At 43.4% G+C, this 22850-nt stretch overlaps 1 protein-coding gene across 2 annotated transcripts in view; it reads left to right on the forward strand.

The window, feature by feature from the left end:
* Window positions 1-17161: 17161 nt before the first annotated feature.
* The window catches only part of TRANK1 (tetratricopeptide repeat and ankyrin repeat containing 1), a 60239-nt gene continuing 54550 nt past the window's right edge, over window positions 17162-22850 (forward strand). The window contains exon 1 of one of the 2 annotated variants that reach the window (XM_027729143.2): window positions 17162-17227. The gene's annotated coding sequence lies outside the window, so the exon portion shown is untranslated. Of the gene's footprint in view, window positions 17228-20211; window positions 20289-22850 lie in introns of those variants that run through there. The other variant, XM_039381604.1, reaches the window with a different exon arrangement.

The raw sequence follows: 22850 nt of genomic DNA on the forward strand, positions 1-22850 counted from the left end.
TCTTGTTTTATGGTGAACTTGCCACTGGCTGCCGCAAGAGAGGAGCCCCGAAGAAAAGATACAAGGACTCCCTGAAACAACATCTCAGCCTTGGCCATATTGATCACCATAACTGGTCTACTCTGGCCTCAAATCGGGAGGCCTGGAGACACACCATCTATAATGCAGCTGTCTCCTTTGAGAACACACGCAGGATCACTCTCAAGGAGAAAAGGCAACGCAGAAAGAATCGTGTTCTGCAGAATTTACCATCTAAAGAGTCTTTCTACTGTGCCTTTTGCAATCAGATATGTCTATCTCGTATTGGCCTCATAAGTCACCAACGTGCCTGTAACAAATGTGGTTAGAGCCTTCCCAAATCTTCGTTCGCAAAGCCCAGCCATGAAAAAAGAACACATTACTCTATAACCTCAGGAATTGCTCACAAATATAAAGCAGATTTGTGCCAGTTGTACAGTGGCTAAAACTTGGCAGCAACTGCCAAGCTTTGGAGTCTCCTGAGGTTTGGAGACACTTGTCCAGCAGAGCTCTTGCTTTCTCTGTCAGTGCTTACAGAAATGGTGGTTAAGCATTGGAACGAACTGCCCAGGGAAGCAGTGGAGTCAACATCCTTGGAGGAGTTCAAGAAATGACTGGATGTGGCACTTGGTGCCATGGTCCAGTTGACAGGATGGTGATTGGTTGAAGGTTGGACTTGATGATCTCAGAGGCCTTTATCAGCCTAAATAATTCTGTGATTCTGTACAGCCTCATGTGTCGTTTTGGTCCTTGTGGTCTGAGTATGACCAATGTAAAGGAGACAGGAAGCCTCTTCCCTTCCTTGCAGCTGGGGAAGAGACCCTAGCCACAATGCAATGAAACATATTGCTCATGTTTGGAATCATACACTAATTGTAAAATGTTGAAAGCAGTTTTCACTTTGCAGAAAGAAAAAAAAAAACATCCTGAGAGGTATACCTTCACAAGTTCACTTTAAATGGGCTCCCAGCCAATGGCATGAAGATAGAGGCCTCAGGAGGAATGTGTAAAGCGTGAAGCAAAACCATTTTTTGTGAGTGTTAAGTACTAAGTGTGTGAAGCGTGGACTGGCGGTATCTTGCTAGAAGGTGCTTTGCCTTGCAAGGACATCTTGTCCTCAGCTGTCCAGGGTGGCTGCTACAAGGTGTCACTCTGTCCATATGTACAGGTGCCTGCAGTGCCCCCAGGCATGAAAGATGCCCCTTTTGAAGCTGACTTCAAGTTCCCCACTTGTTGACCTTGGCAAAACTGTCTGGGCAGAGGCCAGCAGTCCTGCCCCGCCACCTCTCTGGCTGTGGCTTCCCAAATCTACAGGTTGCAGTGACAGCTACCTCGGCCATAGTGCACTTTTGCTTTGATTTGCTGGAAAAAATATGGGAGCTTGATACAAGCCCAGCTGTGAGCATGAGCGGGGCAGATGGCAAAAGGTTAATAGGAAAAAGAGAGGGTGACCTACTGTGCACTAACCTTGATTGTGTACTGACCTGGGAAGCACCAGGAGCATGGGGAGCACTGAGCTTCAGATCTGAGGAATCTGGCTCTGCTCCAGGATTTCAACTTAGGGGAAGAATCTTTTATGGTGGCCTTGGATAGTCTGCCACAAGCTTCAACCAGAGCATCTGGAAAGGGGGGCAGGAAAGCAGAAGGCATCTGCTGGATCTCGGCACTCCATCTGGGACAGAAGACATTTACTCAAACTCTCCCTTGTCTGTGCTGTTGCTGACAGCTGTTTGCGCTGTCAGTATCTGCCCTAGACCAGCCAGAAAATCTTCACCTTTATTCCTTGTACCTGTGTTATAGTTTGTATCATACAAATGCAGTTCATTTTAGTGGATATGTTGCTTGCATGAAGCTTTAAAATTTTGTGTGGTCTGTGACAAACTCCCAATTTCCCTGTGGAAGAGGATGTGAAAAAGTTTGGCTGCAAAGAGCCATCAAAAGACTTTTTCATTATTTGCATCACAGCTGCTCCAACTGGAGGTCAGCCCTGCCTGTTCATACCCTGCAAGCTTGCTCCAACACATTCCAGTTTAAACTGTCGTTTTGAGTGACAATCTGTTAAAAAAGGGAAACATCCTTAGTAACAATCTAATTGCTAAAAATACTTCATCAGAGAAGCCTGGGAGAGTTATATGTGAAATACTTCTTTGAATTTTAGATTTTTAGATTTTCTTTTTACTTATAGGGTAAAGAATGTATGAATTTGTTTTTATTAAACCAAAGAAAAACTAAATTATCTAGATTTCATTTAAAATAATTAAGGGAGATACAACCAGTGTATTTTGATGCCAGAGCTCAAAAGTGGTGTCAGGGCAAAGGAAGTGATGAAGAATGAATGAAAAGAGCCCATTGGAATCTTAATGCTTTTTAAGATGCCAAAGAGGAAAGCTGATATATTTAACAGTCAATGCTAAAAAATATCTGAAGGCAAGAATTAGTTTCTTAGAAACACACGAAACTGAAATAACCCCACAGTCATTAGAGAAATGTAATGAGTTTTTGCCTTAAGACATAGAGGATCATTTAAGTAAAAAAAAAAAAAAAAAAGTTAAAATATACATAAATAATACAATGGAAGTGCTGCAATCTTACCAAAATCTTTCTCATGCCGGGAAGAGGTGACCTAAGTATCACTAAACAATATGGATTTTGAATGCTTTGATTTTTATTATGAAATCTATTTTCTTAAAAGCAAAGATTGATCTCTCTGTTTTTGCGTCTGATAATCTTAATCTAATATATTCTTTTAGATATACACAGAAGTTTTATATAATGCAGGTGGTAAAACACTGGAACAGGTTGCTCGGAGAGGTGGTGGATGCCCCATCCCTGGAAACATTCAAGATCAGGTTGGATGGGGCTCTGAGCAACCTGGTCTAGCTGAAGATGTCACTGCTCATTGCATGTGGGTTGGATTAGATGATCTTTAAAGGTCCCTTCCAACCCAAACTATTCTGATTCTATGAGATTATATACAATTTTGAAGTCCTATCCACTCATTATCTGCAGCATGCACTTGCTATTCCAACTCAAATATATTAGGAAGCCCAGAAAATAGATTCTAGAGTTATCTGTAAGATGTTACTGACCTATTCAAAGTCAACATTGCTTTATTTGGCTTGAGCAATTAAAAGAGAGTATTAAGAAATAGTAAATAAGATTTAAGAAAGAATTAGTGCATGGGATTAGAGCACAGGGGAAGCAAATAAATCCTGGTTGGCATAACACTGTCTTCTTTACAAAACTAGAACCTAAGAGTACATCCTGTAACATAAGACAAGGCTGAAAAAAGGCAGAGATCTGCTACACTGAACAAAGGACTGAAGAGGTAAAATTTGAAAAAGTAAAATTATCAGAGTTTTAGACTGAGGCTCAAGCAGAATAGGAGGTTAAAAGATAAGGATTGCTTGAACAAAAAAGCCAGATTTTTTGTTTGTTTTTAAAGAGAAGCAAGTTGAGCAGCATTCCAGTATGCTACTACTTTTATAGAATTCCTTGTAAAAACAGTGGGGTTTTTTTATGGGTGACAGTCCAGTATCTGAAAATATCTTCTCAATTGCCCTTAAATAATTTTCCTTGATGTGCATGTCAGTGAAAAATGGTATCTTTCACCCTTCTTACAGTTTTTCATTCCAAACAGCAGCAAAGTTTATGACAGTTTCTCCAAAATGTCTCCAGTTGTCTAGGAACAGATAACTGAAAGAATGCAAACAAATAACCTTGATTCACAGACCTCTGCTTCTTTTCAGCTTATCTTGACAAGCACCCAAAGTGTCCAGGCAGTTCTTTTAACCCTTAACATTGTAGAATACAGACTTACTCTTCTTGCAGTGAATTTCATGAATCTTTAGGATGCAAAATAAAATATTAACACAAAATTTGTGTGGCAAAGGTTGGCTGTATATCAATAGCAGAAGCAATAGCACTGGCAGTATTGATGTATTACTAAACCTATTTACAGAGAAGGATCTGCTTCAACTTAATGTCGTGCCTATCTGTGCTGGTTTAAAGGTAAATCGGCAGGGGAAATGAACTCAACTCAAAAGAGAGATTATAAGTCAGAATAACAATTTAATAAAATAATATAATAAGTACAATTATACAGACAAACAATTGGTTTTAACCCACAAAACCCAAATGTATAACCCAGCACCCTGGGGCATGAACAGAGTGGTGTTCGTTGGGCCCCCTGAGTCCAAAGTAAAAGGAGAAGGGAAAACCTGTTGGTGAGAGTGCTGGTGCAGCCTGGTCAAGAGTGATGGTTGCAGTCTGGTCGAGGGTGGTGGTTGCAGTCCGGTTGAAAAGTGGTGGTTGCAGTCCAGTCGAGGGTGGTGGTCTGCAGTCTTCCTCTGGATCCCACGAGAAGTTCCAAGACTCCAAGATTATATATTCTCCAGTTCAGGCAGGAATGCCCAGTACCTCCCTCAGGGCGGGGTGTTCCACAATGGGTGTGAGGACAGGGGGCACCCTCCTATCTCGAAGGCCTCTTACACCTAGTTTATAGCCCGAGGAGTCAGGCTGCTCTGGGCAGAGGGTGTAAACAGTCTATTGATAACAGTTTCTGGGAAATGGCATGGAAGGCTATAGAATACACAGTTTTGGGTTACACTCACACAGTGATTAACTGGTCCCAGCTGTTCTAACTAGGACGCTATCTCAAAAACAACATTGCACAAGAACCCCCATCCGAAGACATTAAAAAGCATCAGACTCATATTCCACTGAAATCTAATTATCCCATATATAATTCAAGACAGTAACTGACACAGAATCACTTGTTTAGCTATAGTAATTTTATTCTGACTTGGTCACTCATGTTCCAGAGCTTGGTAAAAATGTGCTTCTGTGAGTAGAAGAGCTGCTCAAGACTACTGTCACATGCCTTTATACATAGCCTCAAGCATCCACATAAGGCAAGAAGAGTTTTTGCTAGACAATATTGCCCCAGTTAAAATTTTTTCACCCTAGTTTATAGTTAATTTTTATGAGTTCTGAAGGAAAGCAGGTTCTGGAAGCTCATTATGAGAAAATAACTTTGAAGTCCATATGTTTTATATTTATATCCCCTCATCATACCCTGTGCATACAGTCCTGTCAGGTAAACAGTTGATATTATTAAGTCCACTTGCTAGGACCCTGGAGCACCCAGATGAGCAGGATGATTTGTACAAGGCCCTACAGGACACGCTTAACAGAATTTGGAATCAGAGCTCTTCCTTTTTTTCATCAATATGTTAACCATAATATCACTCCTGTACCCAGAATATGGGCAGTTATTTCTACAGACCTTAAAACATCTACAGTTGCACTTCTGAAGTGTAGGGTGATCGACCAATTTAAGGCCATGGTGAGGTCCTGATCGGTTATGGGAAACACCTCAGCACCTGGAGGGGGCATTCTCAGAAACCCATTGTCAGATGATAATGGGTTACAGAAAAAGGAACAAAGAGACCCCGATGGCTTCAATCAAGTTCTCAACAAAATAGGGAGACTTCACAGAAACAGACTGATAGGATTAATGAAGGATGGAGTGTTATGGAAATACCATGGCCTTTCTTCACAACATCCTACACCGGGAATCGGGAATTGACCCTTAGGCCTATGTCATCTGTCTATCACCCCAAAAGTTAGTACTGACTATAGTCACTCAAACTGCCTAAGGAAAAAAAGTATGAAAAGAGATCGGACAGGAGCAAAAATCAGGGAGAAGTTCCATCATCCCTGAGGAGGTAACTACAAGCTGCCCTGTCTCCTTCCACTACTTCGGACACTGCAGGGGTGAGCAACCATTTACTCTACTTTCTTTAACTTGATCTTGCCTTATACCTTATAGATTACCATCTTTCATCTTTACCCCATAGATACCTTATTTCCTAATTGTACTTTGCTACTTTTCTTTATAGATACTAATTTTACCTTGCCCTACACCTTGTAACTTACCGGGTATATATCTTACTTTATATTCTTTTTTGTTGTTGTTGTTGTCCTATATTGTACTTTATTGCCGACCCGTGGTTCGGGGTTTGCTTTAAGGTGGGCATTTCCCTATCTTAGTGAGTTAAAATGTGTGCTAGTGGGAAGTGGCTATATTCTTTCTTTTTTGCTTTGTGTTAAGAGTGTGTTTAGATTTTGTTCTAGTCTTTGTAAATTGGCCTGTTGTGGAGGGGGGTTCCTTGAGTTTTGTATTAAGGCTTAGGTAGTTGTGTTGTTTTGTAGAGTGTGCTTCTGGTTTTTGGGATGTTTTTTATTAGTTAAGTGCAATCGTGCAGTTAAACATTATCACCGGCAACGTGAACCCTACAGTAGTTTGTCACATACTTGTATTAATAAAAGTTATTTTGTGAGCTGCTAGAGTTAGTCCGGTTTGTTTCTGGTGCTGGCAGCATCGTAACTTGTAGGAGAACTTTGCTGAGAAGGTTCTGCATTGCTGTTAAGTGCCATCCCCGTATCAGGGTATCAAAAGTCCTGTCCATTGCAGTGAATCCGTCTAATGAAGGGCCTATTTAAGTGAGGTGCACACAGACTGTTTTGGGTTTTAAAGGGCTTTGATATTCTGGGGACACTGATAGCCAATGAAAAATATATTAATACAGGTGGGACAGGAAATCTTTGCATTTCTGCCCCTTTTCACATGACACTAAGGAACAAAAAAATGCTCTGCTGTACAAGCTGAAGATTTGCTACACTCCAAGTCTTACAGGAAAAATGGGACACACTGTATATGTGGAGTTCCCTTAATGCAATCTGTGTATTGGAACTTGGCTCCCAATTGTTCAATTTTCTATTCTTTCTTTTATATCTGAACTGGTTTAACAAGATTATCTTCCTGTACTGACCATTGTGGTTTGTCCTCATAGCCTGGGATGTCTGGTAACATCCCATTTTTGATTCTTGTACCTCCCATTTTGTTCTAGGATAACAGATAACACAGTCAACAAAAATAACTTCATGTTGTCACAATCACCCAAAACTATCCTAAACCCAACCTGACCACTGGATAATTGCTATCACTGCTAAAATCAGCTGAAGTCAGCTTATGCCAACATAACCCAGACAAGTGATGAGACCCTGCCCTGTCAAGCTGGTGCAAATCCAGAAATTAGGCTTTCATTTGTAATAGCAAAAATGGTATTTACTGTGCTACAAAGTCCTGATTCTTAGGGAGGGCAGTGGTGTAGGCAAAGCAGTCTGTATTTGTCCTTTGCAACCACACCAGAACATTACTTGTTATCTCTTCTTTTCATCTGACATTAAAAACTGTCATAAGCAGAATGCTTACACAAATTAATCACACGTTACTACCAAGGCAGCATTTTCCACGTTCCTAAAATGGTATATAGATGGAATTTATGAAACCACATTTAGCCAATTTTTTTCTCCCATTACAGTAACTGCATCGTTGCATGGTGCTTAGATTTTTCCAAGGTACTGTTCATGATGATGCTAGTTTTTCTGATATTCTACTTATATTTTCCTTTGAAACAAAAAAAATCTTCTGGACCAATCAGGAAGTATGAAACAAAAGGCCTGGGTTTTTTCTTTCATTTTTGTAACTTATTTCCTGTGTGATTGTGTTCAGAATAGAACAGTACCTCTATAAAGTATTTTGAGGGTTCTGGATGGTGTAATACTACTGCATAATGTTGTATGTATTCTGTCACTGTTTTTTTTTTTCCTTAGGGATTTAGTATATTCTGAAAGATTTGGTTTTTTTGGCCTAGTCTCAGAGGAAACTTAAGATGAACTTAAAAGTACTATATTAACTATATAGAATTATTATATATTAATGGGAATAAAGATAAGAAAAAACAATTTTTAAATTTTATACAGGTGTCTTCATCTTCAGATATAAAAAAGACATTTTTTACAGTCAGAACAATCAATTACTGCAAAAACCTGCCCAAGGATCCAGAAGAACCTTCCATCACAGAAAGTTTCCAAGATGCAAATGGACATGATGCTAGATAATTTCATCAAGGCTCCCCTTCCCACCAAAAATTGGATGAGATGAATTCTGGAGGCCCCTTCCAACGTGGGCTCTTCTGTGGTTCTGTGATTATTATGCATGATTGTACTGTAGGGAAAAATAATTGTTTTCTAATATTTTCATTGACAATAAATACTGGGGGTATTTACTTTTTATTGTGACTAAAGTCTCATTTTGATTTTGCTCTTTAGCTTACATACTTTACAAGAACAGACAAGATAAGTATGCTGAAGTTTCAATACCTCAGCCTTTCCTTTAATAGATGAATTAGCTCTTGCGGGACATTTGAGTGCTGGGCTAAGAAATCCCTAATGACCTCTATTTTGCAGAACCTTCTAAGGTAAAATTAATTAAAAAAAAACCAAACCAAAATGCTTTATTTCTAGAAAGAAGTGAAATGGAGGATAAATCATACTTTTTCACCTCCAGTCAGTGCCCTGCATGCTTTAAAATTTAGAAGTCACATTTTAGTAAATAGGTAACTATTCTGTTACTGGGCAGGGTCTGGAAAAATTTTACCACTGCTGTTCTCAGGGTATTTAGTTTCTCTTCAATGGACATCAAGAGTAGCAAAAGCACCATGGATTTCAGTCAGCCAAATTTTCATTGTTGAGTTTCCCTTGAGCAGAGAGACCATGCCTCATTGACAAGAAAGCCTAAAACAAATAGTTACAAGTCCAATCAGAGAAAAATGCCTTGCTGCAATATAGGCTATATTCCATAACTGGAAGAACACCATGACCTGCAGAGTTACATAAAATTTGTGTCAGATTCTGCAGAAATTTCTGGGGATTTTAAATAATTTTATCTGCAGCAAGTAATTCAGAATTTGTTGTCTGCTTGAGCTGTAAGGAAATAGCTTTGTAAACCCATAGGAGTTAAAAGAGCCGTGGAAACCTTTCTGAGACATTTCAATAAGTAGTATTCAGATGTCAATTAAAGAGATCTCTGCTACTTTTGAAGATAATCAGAGCTATATTGTCTTCCTCTAGCAGTATGACAGTAAATGTGTAAACCAGATGTGCCTTTTTCAGATAAGGCTCTTTTCTTGACAAACTGGAATGGACACATAAGCAGTGTTTTTCACCACTTCCTATGTGAATGAGAGGGTTGGGTGTAGTCCTTGGAAAGGAGTAAGTAATTCAGGAAGAGAAAACCTGCCAGCATCTCCAGATAGCAAAAGTCTAGATACAGACCAAGTAAGCTGGAGGAAACATCCCGCACGGATGGAACAGACACAGGTGCAGTGGCTGGATGCTCAGTTGCACAGGAATGGCCATGTCAACCATGCTGTACCCCTGAGATGGAGGGGATCACCCTGGCTCTGTTGGAAAGTCCTGAAGGATGGGTGGCAGAAGGTGTCCTTTTTAGGACTCACTGTCATGATCTGGTTTTGAGAGTTTAAATCACATAAGGGGACAAGTGGAATTTGGAAAAGCTGTTTGCACCCTTGAACTCATCATGGCGGTGCCCACTGTTGTCAGTAAGAATAAATACCTTCTGCTTAAAACCTGGCATGGACTCATTACAAAAACAAACACAGAAAACCTGCCAATCTCTCCTGGTATTCAGCCAGGAGTGTGCTGGTGCTGAAATCTAGACGGGAACATATTTGAATTAGTTGCCCTAGTAATCCTGCACAGATTCTTGACTGTTTTTCTGATGCATAAACATCTCCTGACCTTTGGACATCTCTTCCTAGGAGCATTCATCTTCCTCTCTGTCACCAAGCGTGTCACCTCCATTTCTCATGAAGTAAGGCTCAATGCCACTCTCTCTTGCTAAAATCCTGTCCAGTCCTTGGTGGTGTTGTTGGATACGTTCTTTAATTAAAATTTGGCCTTCATGCTCCAAGGCACGTGATGGTCCACTGCTACTGTTATTTTCATGATTGGCTTCATGCAGTCTTAGTGATCTCAGGGTTTTTGGCATTCCTATTTCATGCTATACATAGGTGTCTTGCACCCCTATGTATATATCCAATATGTTCTAATGAACATATTGGGATGTAAGCAACAAGGATATGGATCTAAAGTTATTAACTAAAAATTACCTGAACAAGAACCAGGGAAAATTTATGGATTTACTTTAAAACAAAAGAGTACAAAACCATGTATCTGTTTTATTGTTATTACAGGTTTCTTCCAGGATGACTCATCTCTGACCACAAGCCTGACATTTTTGTTTGTTCTCTTGCTGCCAGCTGTTGGTTACCCATTCTCCAGATTCCTTCAGGCACCGCTGATGGGGAGACTCACCAGTCCCAGCCTGCACCAGTGAGCCTCAAAGAGTGCCCTTCCCAAAACCTTCACCATCTTCTCCATTCTCCACCTTTCTCCTTCTTCCTTTGCCCCCCACTCATCCTTGCTCAGCTCTTTTGCCTTCAAAACACATAGGTTCAGGTGACAGGTGCAGAAAGTGCATGTTTCTTTACCCTGGTCACACCTATTGCTGTCCCTGCCCATTCTTCATTACTCATTTGGCTCAGTTTCTGCCTCTTATAAGACTATTTGAACTGCTCCCACTGGGGTGACTACACTTCATGTAAGCAGTCTTGAACTGGGTGGGTTATTCCAAATTGTTTAGCAGTCAGAAAAGGAGATAGCAAAGGAAGGTAACTATTTGTGCAGTACTAAGTGAGTTTTGTGCTTCTACAGCTTTAATCCTGCTATCAATAGCTGGGTTAAAGCTTAGCTAAGAGACATCCCTCTTTCCACGCACAACAGATCTTTCCTAACAAGATATGCAATGGTTGCTGTCACAGGACACCGGTCCCCACTTAGGACATACTGTGCCACAACTAAATGTGTAAAGAAGAACACTGGAGAATGGCTGTGCTGGTAGCAGACACGAGAGGAACAAAAAGCTTTGTCTTGGAAAGTGCAGCAGAGATTGTGTGTGGATCACTGACAACTGCTTGTACAATGATACAGACCTCTTTATGGGGGTCAAATAGTCCTTCAGGTGGTTTACAAGTATATTGGCCTACATGATGCTGACACAGGCAAGGTTAAGCAGTCAGGCTTTACGGAAAAGGCGTAATAGGAAAGGATAATGTGCAAGAAACATTAGACAGGAGAGATGTGAAGACATTTTTCATCATGAAGAACAACTAGAAGCAAAATAATAAATTAGGCACGTATTTGCTGCTAGTTGTGTTGCACTACCCTTTACTTATTATGTGCTTAATTGAAAGTTCTTTTAAAGCTATTATTCTGAAGCACCTTGATTTCTCTGGGACCTGTTTCTTGACCTCAGAAATAAACTAGAGTCGACAGAAGTTCATCCCCAGTGTTACTACGTCAGTTTGGAGAAATGCTTTTAAAGTCAATTAAACATTCAGAAATAATCATCCTCCACAAAACCACACCTATACCACAAACTTTTGCCTTCATAGCTGTAAAAGCTGGAGATATCATTTATGGCCAGTGTATTTTTGTTAACAGCTGGTCTTGTGTTGGGCGGTTATACCAGGAAATAACATGTTTTTCCATGTACAGTATCAGGGATCAACAAAGGCCAGTTGCTCCCCAAGGGTTGGGGAGAAGTGGAGATCCCCAGGAGACCAGCCAAGCAGAGGCCTCCCCAGCTAGGGTGCATCCCACTGATCCCAGTGAGGGAGCTGGGCAGGTTGTGGGGGAAGCAAGCACAGCCCCCAGCCCAGGACACTGGGCAGCCCCACGGGGATGGGGATGCGCTGAGGCCAGGCTGGGATGTCAGCTTGCTGGCATGGATCAGCATCAGGCCTGATGAGGGGAACTAGGGTCAGACACAGCCCTGTGATTGCCAGGCCCATGGGCTGGAGGGTGTCCCAGGTGAGCTTGGTCAGGGCTCTTGAGGCTGGCAGATGTCCCCAGGCCCTGATGTGCGGTATAGTTTGTTTGGGTCTTCAGGGGCTGTCTGTTAACCAGTTCAGGTTATGTTGGTGTCAGGTGCAAGTTGCCACTACAACAGATGCAGTGTCTTCAGTTGAGAGCTGAGTCTGCATTGCACCAGATGCAGGTCTATGGTAAGATGCATGTCTGATCCAGGCTCAGTGCTGCACTCTTAGGAGCCAAGAGATGCTGACTGCTCAGGAAAGCAAGAGCTGTTGATTGAGTAGCTGTTTAAAGCTCAACACAACTGAAGACTTGTGATGTGCACTGTAACTCTCTTTCCTGCATGTATTCTTCCTCTCAAAGTGAGGTTTTCCCATCACTGAAAAAGGAGCAGAGATAAAAAGCAAGATTGCTAGCATGAAGCCAAGACCCATCCCTTCCATGCAATGTACGTACCTCCATCATGAGCTCTGATATACAGGTTCGTGTGGAGTGACAAGGAAGTGGAGGGGTCTAATACTCACTCTGTCATGCAAAAGAAATGTCTCTTGGAAATGTACCCACACCAACACCTCTACTCTATAGTTGCAACAGAACGGGTGTAGGATCTACTTATAAATGGCTTTATAATTTTCTGCTGCCTTGCTGGGCTTTATGAGCACCTCCTCCCAGTGTTCTTTCTCATTTATGAGCACCCCATATCAACCAGTGTGCCTAACTCCTTACTGGTCTGAGTGCCTGTGCACTCAGACATATAGTACTGCCTCCCCAAATGTGTCCACCCTTTCTAGTTTCTATTTCTTCTCCACTCATTTAGATCAGGAAACACAACAAAATTTGCAGACTCAGTAATTCACTGGCAATGTGTGTGCGTGGCAAGGACATGTTGCATGAGGAGGAAACGCCCCGCTGTGCACCAGTGAAAGGCTTACAAGCTGCCAAGTTTCATTTCTACAGCTGTTATGAAAAAAAAAAAGAAAAATAGTTTCGTTTTCTGTCTTGTGACTGTTTTGACAAACACACCCATGGCATGCCAACAGATGTAGCAAATACTGCTGTGATGGTGTTTAGGTCAGAGTCCCTTCCAAGTCAAAAAGCAGTGAGTTCCGCTTTCCATATCATAATTAAGGTGGGTTGGTCCTTGGTTTCTCTGTGCTGCAGTGAACATATCCCTAAATAACAACGGTAGGGAGTTCGGAGGTCACATGAAATGCCAGATACATTAGTATACATCAGCCACTCATTCCTCTCAACATTTATATCATGTAATTCACTCAAGCACTTTTCCCTGAATAAGAACTGCAAAATCCCACCCATGGATTTGGATTTCTTTAAGTCACTTAGGAAAAAGGATTACACTGTACTTTTCCTGCCTCATGTTGATGCAGCTACAAAACAATTGTGGATGTACTTTTGACTGCTTTCTTTAAAAGTGGCTTTGCCTATTATTTTGATGCACTCCACTAGGAGCCAAGCAATATAAAACTACCTGTGCTAAAGTTAGCATTACTTTGTTTCTCCACTCCCTAAATGGGTAGCAGGATAGTTTATGCGAATACTTAGCGCAGAAGATAGATGATTGACAGAAATTCATTTTTCTATAAGAATAGGATGGGTTCACCTTGTTTGGACACCAGGTGCTCACCAAAGCCACTCTATCAGTCATCTTCTCAGCAAGAAGGAAGGAGGGGAATACGATGGCAAAAAACCCTTATGGGTCAAGACAAAGGCACTTTATTAACACAAAAGCAAAGGCCATGTGCAGAAGCAAAGGATAACAAAAGATCTCTTCTCTATTCCCCATCAGCAGGCAACGTCCAGCCACTTTGCAGGAAGTAGGGTTTTAGTATGCATAGTGGTTGCTCTGCCTCCAATAAAGACAATTCTTGTCATACCCCTGTCACTCCAGAGATCCAGATGAACCCCTGTAGCCTTGTGGCACCAGTGTACACTGTACACTAATGTCTACCAAGGCTTTTTACTTCTGTGGGTCTGATGTGCCAGGCAACTGAATCCACACAGTCCAGTACGCCTGGTCATCGCTTTTCTCCTCCTGGTCACACAGAAAGAACCGAGTGTGCCATGTGCTTCCTTTCCCTCTGATCAGGGCAGGAGAGGACTGATTTTTTGGGGCATGCCTGACAGCCAAGGTGCTGGCCCATAGGGATGAAGAGGTACCAAGATTATCTCCAAAGTTTTGGAGAAGACTTGACTCCAAAATTTGAGGTCGATATCTGGGCAATACATCACTATCAAATTGTTAGAATATGAAGCTGGAGCATTTTCTCCATATTACTTGTGTGCACAGGACATCCTTTGGATCTTTGGGGACCTCATAATTGTTTAGATCACTCTATATGACTTTCATCACCAATAAATCTCTCAGAATGGATGCCTTCATCTGTGGTAGTACACTTTCCCAGTGAGTTCACAAGATCTCCCTCGAATGGATACCTTGCCCTCACACTTGAGAGGAGCTGTTTTCAGAGACTGGAAATTACTGCCTCTTTTCCAATTCCTCTCTCATCTCTCCAGTTTCTAGTAATGGATCCTAGCTGTTTGGCTTTTGTGCTGGTTTAAGAGTTAACCAGCAGGGGAAATGAACTCAACTCAAAGGAGAGATTATAAGTCAGAATAACAATTTACTAAAATAATACAGTAAGTACAATCATACAAACAAACAATTGGTCTTAACCCACAAAACCCAAATGTATAACCCAGTACCCTGGGGCATGAACAACGTGGTGTTCCTTGGGCCCCGCTTGAGTCCAAAGTAAAGGGGGAGGGGAAGAACCTGCTGGTGGGAGAGCTGTTGCAGTCTGGTCAAAAGTGGTGATTGGAGTCCAGTATAGGGTGGTGGTCCAAGTCTGTTTGAGAGCGATGAGCCGCAGTCCTTCTCTGGATCCCACAGAGTGGTTCAAAAATGTTCCAAGACTCCAAGATTATATATCCTGCAGTTCAGGCAGGAATGCTCAGCACTTCCCTCAGGGCGGGGAGTTCCACAAAGGGTGTGAGGACAGGAGCATCCTCCTATCTCACAGGCCTCTTAACACCTAGTTTATAGCCTGAGGAGTCAGGCTCTATGGGTAGATGGTGTAAATGGTTCATTGATAACAGTTTCTGGGAAATGGCATGGAAGGCTATAGAATACACAGTTTTGGGTTACACCCATACCCTGATGAACTGGTCTCAGTTGTCCTAACTAGGACAGCTTTCTTACCTTCCAACTGTTAATGGTTGAACGCATTATCCCAGCATCGGAGCAGCCAGGCAGAAATCCACTCACCTGCCTAGCAGCTGTAATCTTTCAGCTTATTTCGAAGTTCAGTTCAGGGACCAGGTAGTTTCTGCTTCCTGTTTGAATCCTCTCACTCCTTCTTCTATTTTCAGACCTTTACTACTCTTCCTCCTCCTCCCTTATTAATTGACAATATTAATCCATTCTTTTTTTTGTCCACTGTTTCTTGGTACTGGGAGAATTGCTGTAGTTCTGTTTGGGTGCCTGTTTCAACCACAGTCTTTTGAGAATACTGAACTGTGGCTCGACAGGCACAGACCAGGCACCAGTACAGTGCTAGAAGCTGCTGGTTTTCATTGGGGTAGGCAAGGCACCTGTGCTGCATCAGTTTGTCAGGGTCACTTGCCTCTTCAGGTATGAAGTCCCAGGGTATGGGAGGTGATAACTGCCCTAGGAACCTGCCCAAATCCTTCCGCACACTCTGCCACCATGAGACCAGATGCCTCAGGGCACATTTCAGTATTGGCTCATCCAAAAGTTGTCTTCTCTCACATCAGGATAACACTGGATTTCACAAACCACATATTATGCTAACAGTGTTAATTAGTAGTATTAAACAGCTCATATAAGGATGAACAAGGACCTTGGGAGCCTGCATTAGAAAACCACCCACATAATTGCTGAGTATGGAGAGAGATATGTATTCTTTCATGCTCTCCACAAGATACCTCCCCCAGGACAGCAAGGCTATGCCCCTATGCCAGGGCAAAGCACAGTGCCATTGTTTTAGTAACATGTTCCCAAGCTCAACAAAATAAAGAGAGAAGCAGTGCAGCCAACAACTTCCGTGACCTGCATAGGAATTTGACCCTTAATAACCACTGTTGCTACAGCATGCTTAATACAAAACTGTTGTTATCTCATGCCCCATATTGCAGGTCAAAAGGACTGCGGTGGGCAGACCTTGGCTGGAAATCAAGTGCCCACCAAGCTGCTCTGTCACTCCCGTCCTCCGTAGGATGGAGGGGGAAGGAACTAAGATATAAAAAACCTCGTGGGTCAAAATAAAGACAGTTTAATAAAGCAAAGGTAAAAAAAAATATAGATTTTATTCTCTACTTCCCATCAGCAAGGATGTCCAGCCATGTCCTGGGAAGCAGGGCTTTAGCATGTGTAGCAGTTGCTCTGGAAGGCAACCACTGTAAATCATGAATGCTCCCGCTTCCTACTCTTTCCTCTTAGATGTTGTATCTAAGTAGGCGTCATACGGTCTGGAATATCCCTTTGGTCAGTTTGGGCCAGCTGTTCTGGCCGTGTCCCTTCCCAAGATCTCGCCCACCCCCAGCTTACTGCTAAAGGGGTAGTATGGGAGAGATGAGCGGCCAAAGCAGTGGTGTGTTAACCAGCTCCCAGTGCACAGCAAAGCACGGTGGGGACTGCTTTGGGGGAAATGAACTCCACCCCAGCCAGCCCCGATACAGAGGCAGAAGTGCAGGCAGTAATACTCAATGACAGAGAAAAACTCGATTAGAAAGGTGGTTCACAGAGAAGTGAATTATTGAACGATCTCCTGTGAAGTATTCATCTTTGGCTTATTGATTCTCTCAGTGTGAAAAGACCACAAGAAACGATGAATTAGGAAACAATTGCATTAGAGCAGAAGCCTTCACTCCCCAGGTGACCTTTACGCCGTGGAAGTCCAAAGCAGCAGCAGCTTCCTCTGGGCGGGGGCTGTCGTGAGAAACCAGGGGGACAGTACGGCGCCTCAGGACGCAGGGGTGCCCGCGGCGGAGGCGAACGCTGATTTTCCAGGTATCCTGAAGACACCGCTACACCATTTTAAAAAATGGCACTTCCTGACTCCCGCTGCGGTGGGAGCCCGGAACCATCCCGCCGCTCCCTGAACGTGCCTGACAGACAGACGCCTGACAACACCCGCCCCCCCGTCGGAATCCCGGACACGGGTCAGAGATGGCAGGGGAGGACCCCTCCGGGGGCGGGCCGGTCTCGGTTTCGATTCCCCGAGCAGGCCCCCCACTCCCGCGCTGACGCGGGGATCGGGGGCGGGACGCGGGGCGGAGTATTAAGGGGCGACGGCTGGAGCGCGCCCCGGGGCTTGTCGGCGCACGGCGGCGGGGGAAGACAGGCAGTCGGGCAGGCAGGCAGGTAGGTAGCTAGGTAGCTAGCTAGATAGGTGGGTAGATGCGCAGATGGGTAGATGTGCGCCCGCAGCGACCCCTTCTACCTTCCCGGTAAGGGGAGCGGGGGAATCGGCCGCCCTGAGCCCGCCGGCCGCTCCGTGCGGGATGTGGGCGTGCGGCGGGAGCTGCCCGCGCTGCTCGGCCCCGCACGCGTCCGCGCCGCGGTGCTTCGAGCTCCGCAGCGCTCGGCGTGCGCCGCGGAGGGAGCAGCGGCTCCTTGGGTGTGGCTTCCCACCTCTGGAGGTGGTGTGAATTCCTGTATATTGGACCAGTTCCGGAGGGCGTCGTGCTGCTCTGATGGGACGCTCGGGTGCGGGATTTGGCGTGTGGGCAGCGGGGGAGGCTGTGCTGTTTGGGAAACCTGCCAGGGAATGTGTGGGGTGGTTGAAGGAGAAGAGTGCATTCCTGCTGCGGCCAGGCATCTGGGAGTGTGTATTGACCTGGTACCGTTTGCGCGGAGGAGCTGGGGGAGTTGAGCTGTTCTGTCCGTGCTTGAAAAGAAGAGGGAGAACTCGTTTAGCATAGCCCGGAGCGAAGCATTGTCTTCAGTGGTTTTGGATCCTTTCCCTGAAAAGCAAAACTCTTTTACAAGGTCGTGGAGTGGTCACTTAACAAACCAGACTTTTTCAGTTGCAAAGGGGTTTAGGCACTGTGTGTGCTCCAGAAGAATGAAAGCAAAAAGATCTCTCACTGGTTTCTGTGGTTTTTTCCCCTCAGTTTGCGGAAAATGAACTTCAGATTGATAGAAGTTCATGGGTTTATTGAGAATAGGAAGAGGTTTTGATTTCCCATGAAAACATGCAAGAGGGAGTGTTTCCTACAAGTGTTTTTACCAACATGCAACTAAACTTGTCAAGTGTTGGCTGTGAACTGCATAAACTTGAAAACCTTGATGTTAGAGCAATCTTAGTGTGTTTTGTTGTTGTTGATTTTTTCCCTCATTCCAAATTCAGTGCCTTCTATACAAAGGAACTATGCAGGTTGTTTGTTGCCATTGCTTTCTTACCTGGTCACAGAATCAGAGAACATGCCGAGTTGAAAGGGACCCATCAGGATCATTGAGTCCAATTCCTGGCCCTGCGCAGGACACCCCAAGAATCACACCGTGTGCCTGAGAGTATTGTCCAGTCGCTTCTTGAACTCAGACAGGCTTGGTGCTGTGACCACTTTTCCGGGGAGCCTGTTCCAGTGCCCAGCCACCCTCTGGGTGAAAAACCTTCTCCTGATATCCAACCTAAACCTCCCCTGATTCAGCTTCACGCTATTTCCTCAACTCCTGTCACTAGTCATAAGAGTGAAGATATCAGTGTTTGCCCCTCTGCTTCCCCTTGTGAGGATGTTGAAGATTGCAATGAGGGATCCCCTCAGTCTCCTCTTCTCCAGGCTGAACAAACCAAGTGACCTCAGCCACTCCTCATAAGGCTTCCCCTCCAGACCCTTCAACATCCTCGTGACCCTCCTTTGGATGCTCTCTAATAGTTTAATGTCTCTTTTATCTTTTGGTGCCTGAAACTGCACACGGTACTCAAGGCGAGGCCATACCAGTGCAGAGTAGAGCAGGACAATCATGACAGGAACATGGCTGGGCTGAGCAAACAACTGCAGCAGTGTAAAGATCTCCCTCTTGGACTGAGTTAGATCTTATATGGCTGAGCAAGACTAGGGATTTCAAGATCATTTTTGTTTCAGAGAGAAACAGGAGGGTTGACTTTTCCCACTGTTGTGAGGTTTTGGGGTTTAATTTGTATTGTAAAACAGTAATGACACTGTGTAAGTAGAGTATTGAACATGCTTCTGCATCAGGTTTTTTGTACATAAAATGGGAGATGCAAGTCCTTTCTGAGTTTACTGGAAATCATAGGTATTTATATGTATAAACAGATGTGTTTCTTGAAAATGCAACTTCACACAGGGCTCAACCGTATGTTCTCTTAGGTGTAATTTGTTACTGGTAGGTTACACAGAGGGGAGAATCATTTGAAGCTGAAAGAAAAGAATCATGTTTTGTTTCACTTAGCAAAACAGGATGTGCTGGGGAGCAAGGCCAGACCTGTCACTGCTGCAAGCTGTGAAGCAGTCTTCAACGAAAGCTAGTCACGTGCTTGGGTTGAGTTCAACTTGCAAGGAAAGGAGGAAGGATGTTCCAAGAAGCCACCTATCCTGGCTGGGATAGAGTTAATTTTCTTCCTAATAGCTGGTATGATGATGCTGTGCTTTAGATTTAGGATGAGAATAATGATAAAACACTGCTGCTTTAGTTGTCACTAAGCAGTGCTTACCCTAAGTCAAGCTTTTTTCAGCTTGCCCCACCAGCAGGAAGGCTGTGTGAGGGCACAGGAAACTGGAAGAGGACACAGCTGGGACAGCTAACCTGAACTGGTCAAAGGGATATTCCATACTCTTGAATGTTATGGTCAGTATATAAATTAGGGAGAAAGCTGACCAGCAACTAGTGATCAGGGACTGGCTGAGCATTGGTTGGTGGATGGTAAGCAATTGCATTGTGCATCACTTGTGTTGTTCTTGTTTTGTTCTTGTTATTATTATTATTACCCCCTTCCTTTTTTGTCCTATTAAACTGTCTTTACCTCAGGCCATGAATTTTACTTTTTTTTGTCCGATTTTTCTCCCCCGTCCTGCTTGGGGTGAAAGGAAGGGTGGGGAGTAAATGAACATCTGTGTAGTGTTTAGCTGCCTGTCAGGTTAAACCATGACACCACCTTAAATCCCAAATGATGTATCATGGCCTTGTGTGAAGACCTTTGTCACCAAATTAATCAGCAACGCATTGAGGTCTTGCCTATAAACAGAGAGGCATCTGAGATTTTTTGTCTTTTGGTAGTATTATTTTTCCTTTTAATTTTTCTAGGGGCCTTGCCAAGATGGATGCCATTTCAGTGACGTGAAGGCACCCTAGGGACACGCTGTGACATACAAAGTGGTCTGTAGGAGCCAGTCTATCAGGTTTCTATTGCCCTGTTCATGGTATAAAACTCTGGTTTCCTAGGGAGCACTTAGGGTCTAAGGTAGGTACAGAGCTGGTGTCCTGGGGTGTGTGCAGCCACCTCTTGTTGTGGAAGGTGTTATCTTATTCCCGATAATGTGCTTCTAATTTTCATTTCCTTGCTGTGTTGCTTCTTGCCTAGTACCTTTCTTGTGTGCAAGTCAACCACAAATCCCTACTCTAAACATTTGTAACATTTCAGTGTCCATGTCTTGGGGTTTTGCATGGGTTACTGCAAGTCAGCAGGGCTGGCCCAACACTTCTGGCCAGGTTTGGGTCCTGTTTCAGTGGTCTTGTTTGTTGGTCATGCATCTGAAGAAGAACTGAGCTACCAAGCAGTGTCAGCTCTGTGAGTTTGGTACGTGACTAGCTGGAGACATCAGGCATCTGGACTTTGTTATTAGTTGTTATTGTTATTACACAAATAGAAAGCAACATACAGTGGTAATCTGGTAAAGGAGGACCTCAGGAGGTCATTCAGGTGAGTCCTACCCAGAGCAGGGTCCTGGCCCTGAGCTTGGGTTTTCTTGTGTCTGTATTCCGCTTACTCCCCTTGTTTCATTCAGACCTTGCACACGTCTCTTCTTTGTGTGGTTTGTAGTAGCATTTTAGGTGTTACCAGGCCTTTGAGATGTCTGTGCTAATTGCATCCTGAAGTGCATTTGACAATTGTTGATAAGGATGTTATGTCTTGCTTCTCACAATGTCTGTGCCCTACAGTCATCTACAGTCTACTACAGAGCACGTTTCCAGGGAAAACCTTGGTAAAAAATGAAGAGCAGCTTGGGATTTTCTGTCTCACTCGGTGGACCACCAGCCATTTAACATAATTTGAAAGCACAACCAGAACTGAGAAGTCGCACAGCTGACTTCCAAAATACAGAAATAGCACTTGCATGTTAGACCCAGTTCAGGTGTGAATCCCCATCTCAAGAGTGAGATGCGCTTTGTGCTGTCAAGGTGCGCTGATTCAGTGTGGTACTGCACTGGTGGAGCTACAAAAAGGTAGTCTGAATTCCCCTAGTAGTAATTCTGGCTGAAACTTAGGAAGTAAGGGTATCTAGAGAAGCAAAACTCTGTAAGTGGTATTTAGGGTTGCTTGTGTCCAGTTATGGAGATTGCGTTCAGGTCTCCACTTCAGACTGAAACAACCCGATAAAGTTTTCTCTCAATTCACTTATCTCGGAAACCGTACTCTTTGTCCTTTTAGAGGCAAACAGCTACAGAGATGCATGCTGTCTTTACCTTTGCAGCACTGTGATGCGTAGGACACTGAGCAGCTGTAGAGCACAGAAGCAATAAGGGAACTTCATTGGGTCCAAGTTGTGCTAAACTCAGGGCAACATACACTGGTAAGAAGCTATCACTATACCACTCTACTTGCCCTAATCGAAATTTGCTCTTGAATCTCATTCATAATTTTCCAAGTGGTGCTGGCTTTTACCGAGAACAAAGGGTCTTTTGGCAGTTCCAGTTTCTGGTAGAAATCTGGCAAGGTGACTTCTTACAGAATTGGGTTTTTTTGTGTGGGTTTTTTTCGTGTTATTTCATAGGGCAGAGTGAGAATCTATCTAATGATTAGCTATGTCTATCTGTCTGAATATATCCCTAACGATAGGGATGTCTTACGAGAAGCTGTCTAAATGATAGGCTTTTTATTTGAGTTGACCAGCTTCTCCAAGATGAACTGACATTTTACAAGGGCTACACACATTCTTTATGAGATAGTGGCTAAACACTCGATTAAAATGTTGTTCAGATAGTCACAAATAGCACTATGACCTTTTCCAGACTAAACAGATCCATGAGGATGTCCATGTCTAAATTTCAGCTTCTTTCTCCTCTTCTGTGAGAGATTTCCAAATGTACTGGTTGTAGCCTGGTCGGTTATAACCTGTCCATTTTTGTCTCTACTGTTTCTCCAGGACCTCCTCTGAAAGTACAGGTGATCTCCAGATTTTTCATTTGACTTTTCAGCATTCAGTGGAAAAGCAAGACTGAAGGAAGGAAATTTTTTCCTGCTTTTCACTGCCAAGGTTATTCAAAGGTTATGTATTCAAAGGTGGCTGTGTTCTGTAACTATATCTTTGGTAGCTGTTGTTGTCAGGAAAACAGGTAAAACTGGCTAACAGTTATGGCCTGCTAGAGCCTTCTCATCCTGTATTTTTCCTCTCTTTTACTGACTCTGCCCTGGCATTCACATATGCCTTTATAAGGTTATAATGAAAGTCATAATGAAAATGTCATTTGGAAAACTTGCATGCAGTGTCCTTTTGGTAAGTGACTGCAGGACTGCCTGGACAAGTGGTGCCAGTGGTGGGCACGTGGCTGGAGGGGTCCCTCTGATGTAGCAGGCAGGGTGATGTGATGGTTCCTTCTTGGTGGCACCATGCTCTGAGTCAGCATGCTATTGTTGAGCAAAAGCTAATGAGAACCCTGTGGTTTCCCATTGAAAAAACATGAATTATTTGAATGCTGATGAAATGTATTTGGTTGTCACTCAACCACAGCTTAGATGCATTGTTGGGGTTTTTTTCTCCCTAGTTATTGCCAGTTTCTAATGTCTGCCTTTTAGGTTAAGGAG

The sequence above is a fragment of the Pipra filicauda genome, unplaced genomic scaffold, assembly GCF_003945595.2.
Source record: "Pipra filicauda isolate LSUMZ 115617 unplaced genomic scaffold, ASM394559v2 scaffold233_size1220752_pilon, whole genome shotgun sequence".
In the NCBI taxonomy this organism is placed as follows: Eukaryota; Metazoa; Chordata; class Aves; order Passeriformes; family Pipridae; genus Pipra; species Pipra filicauda.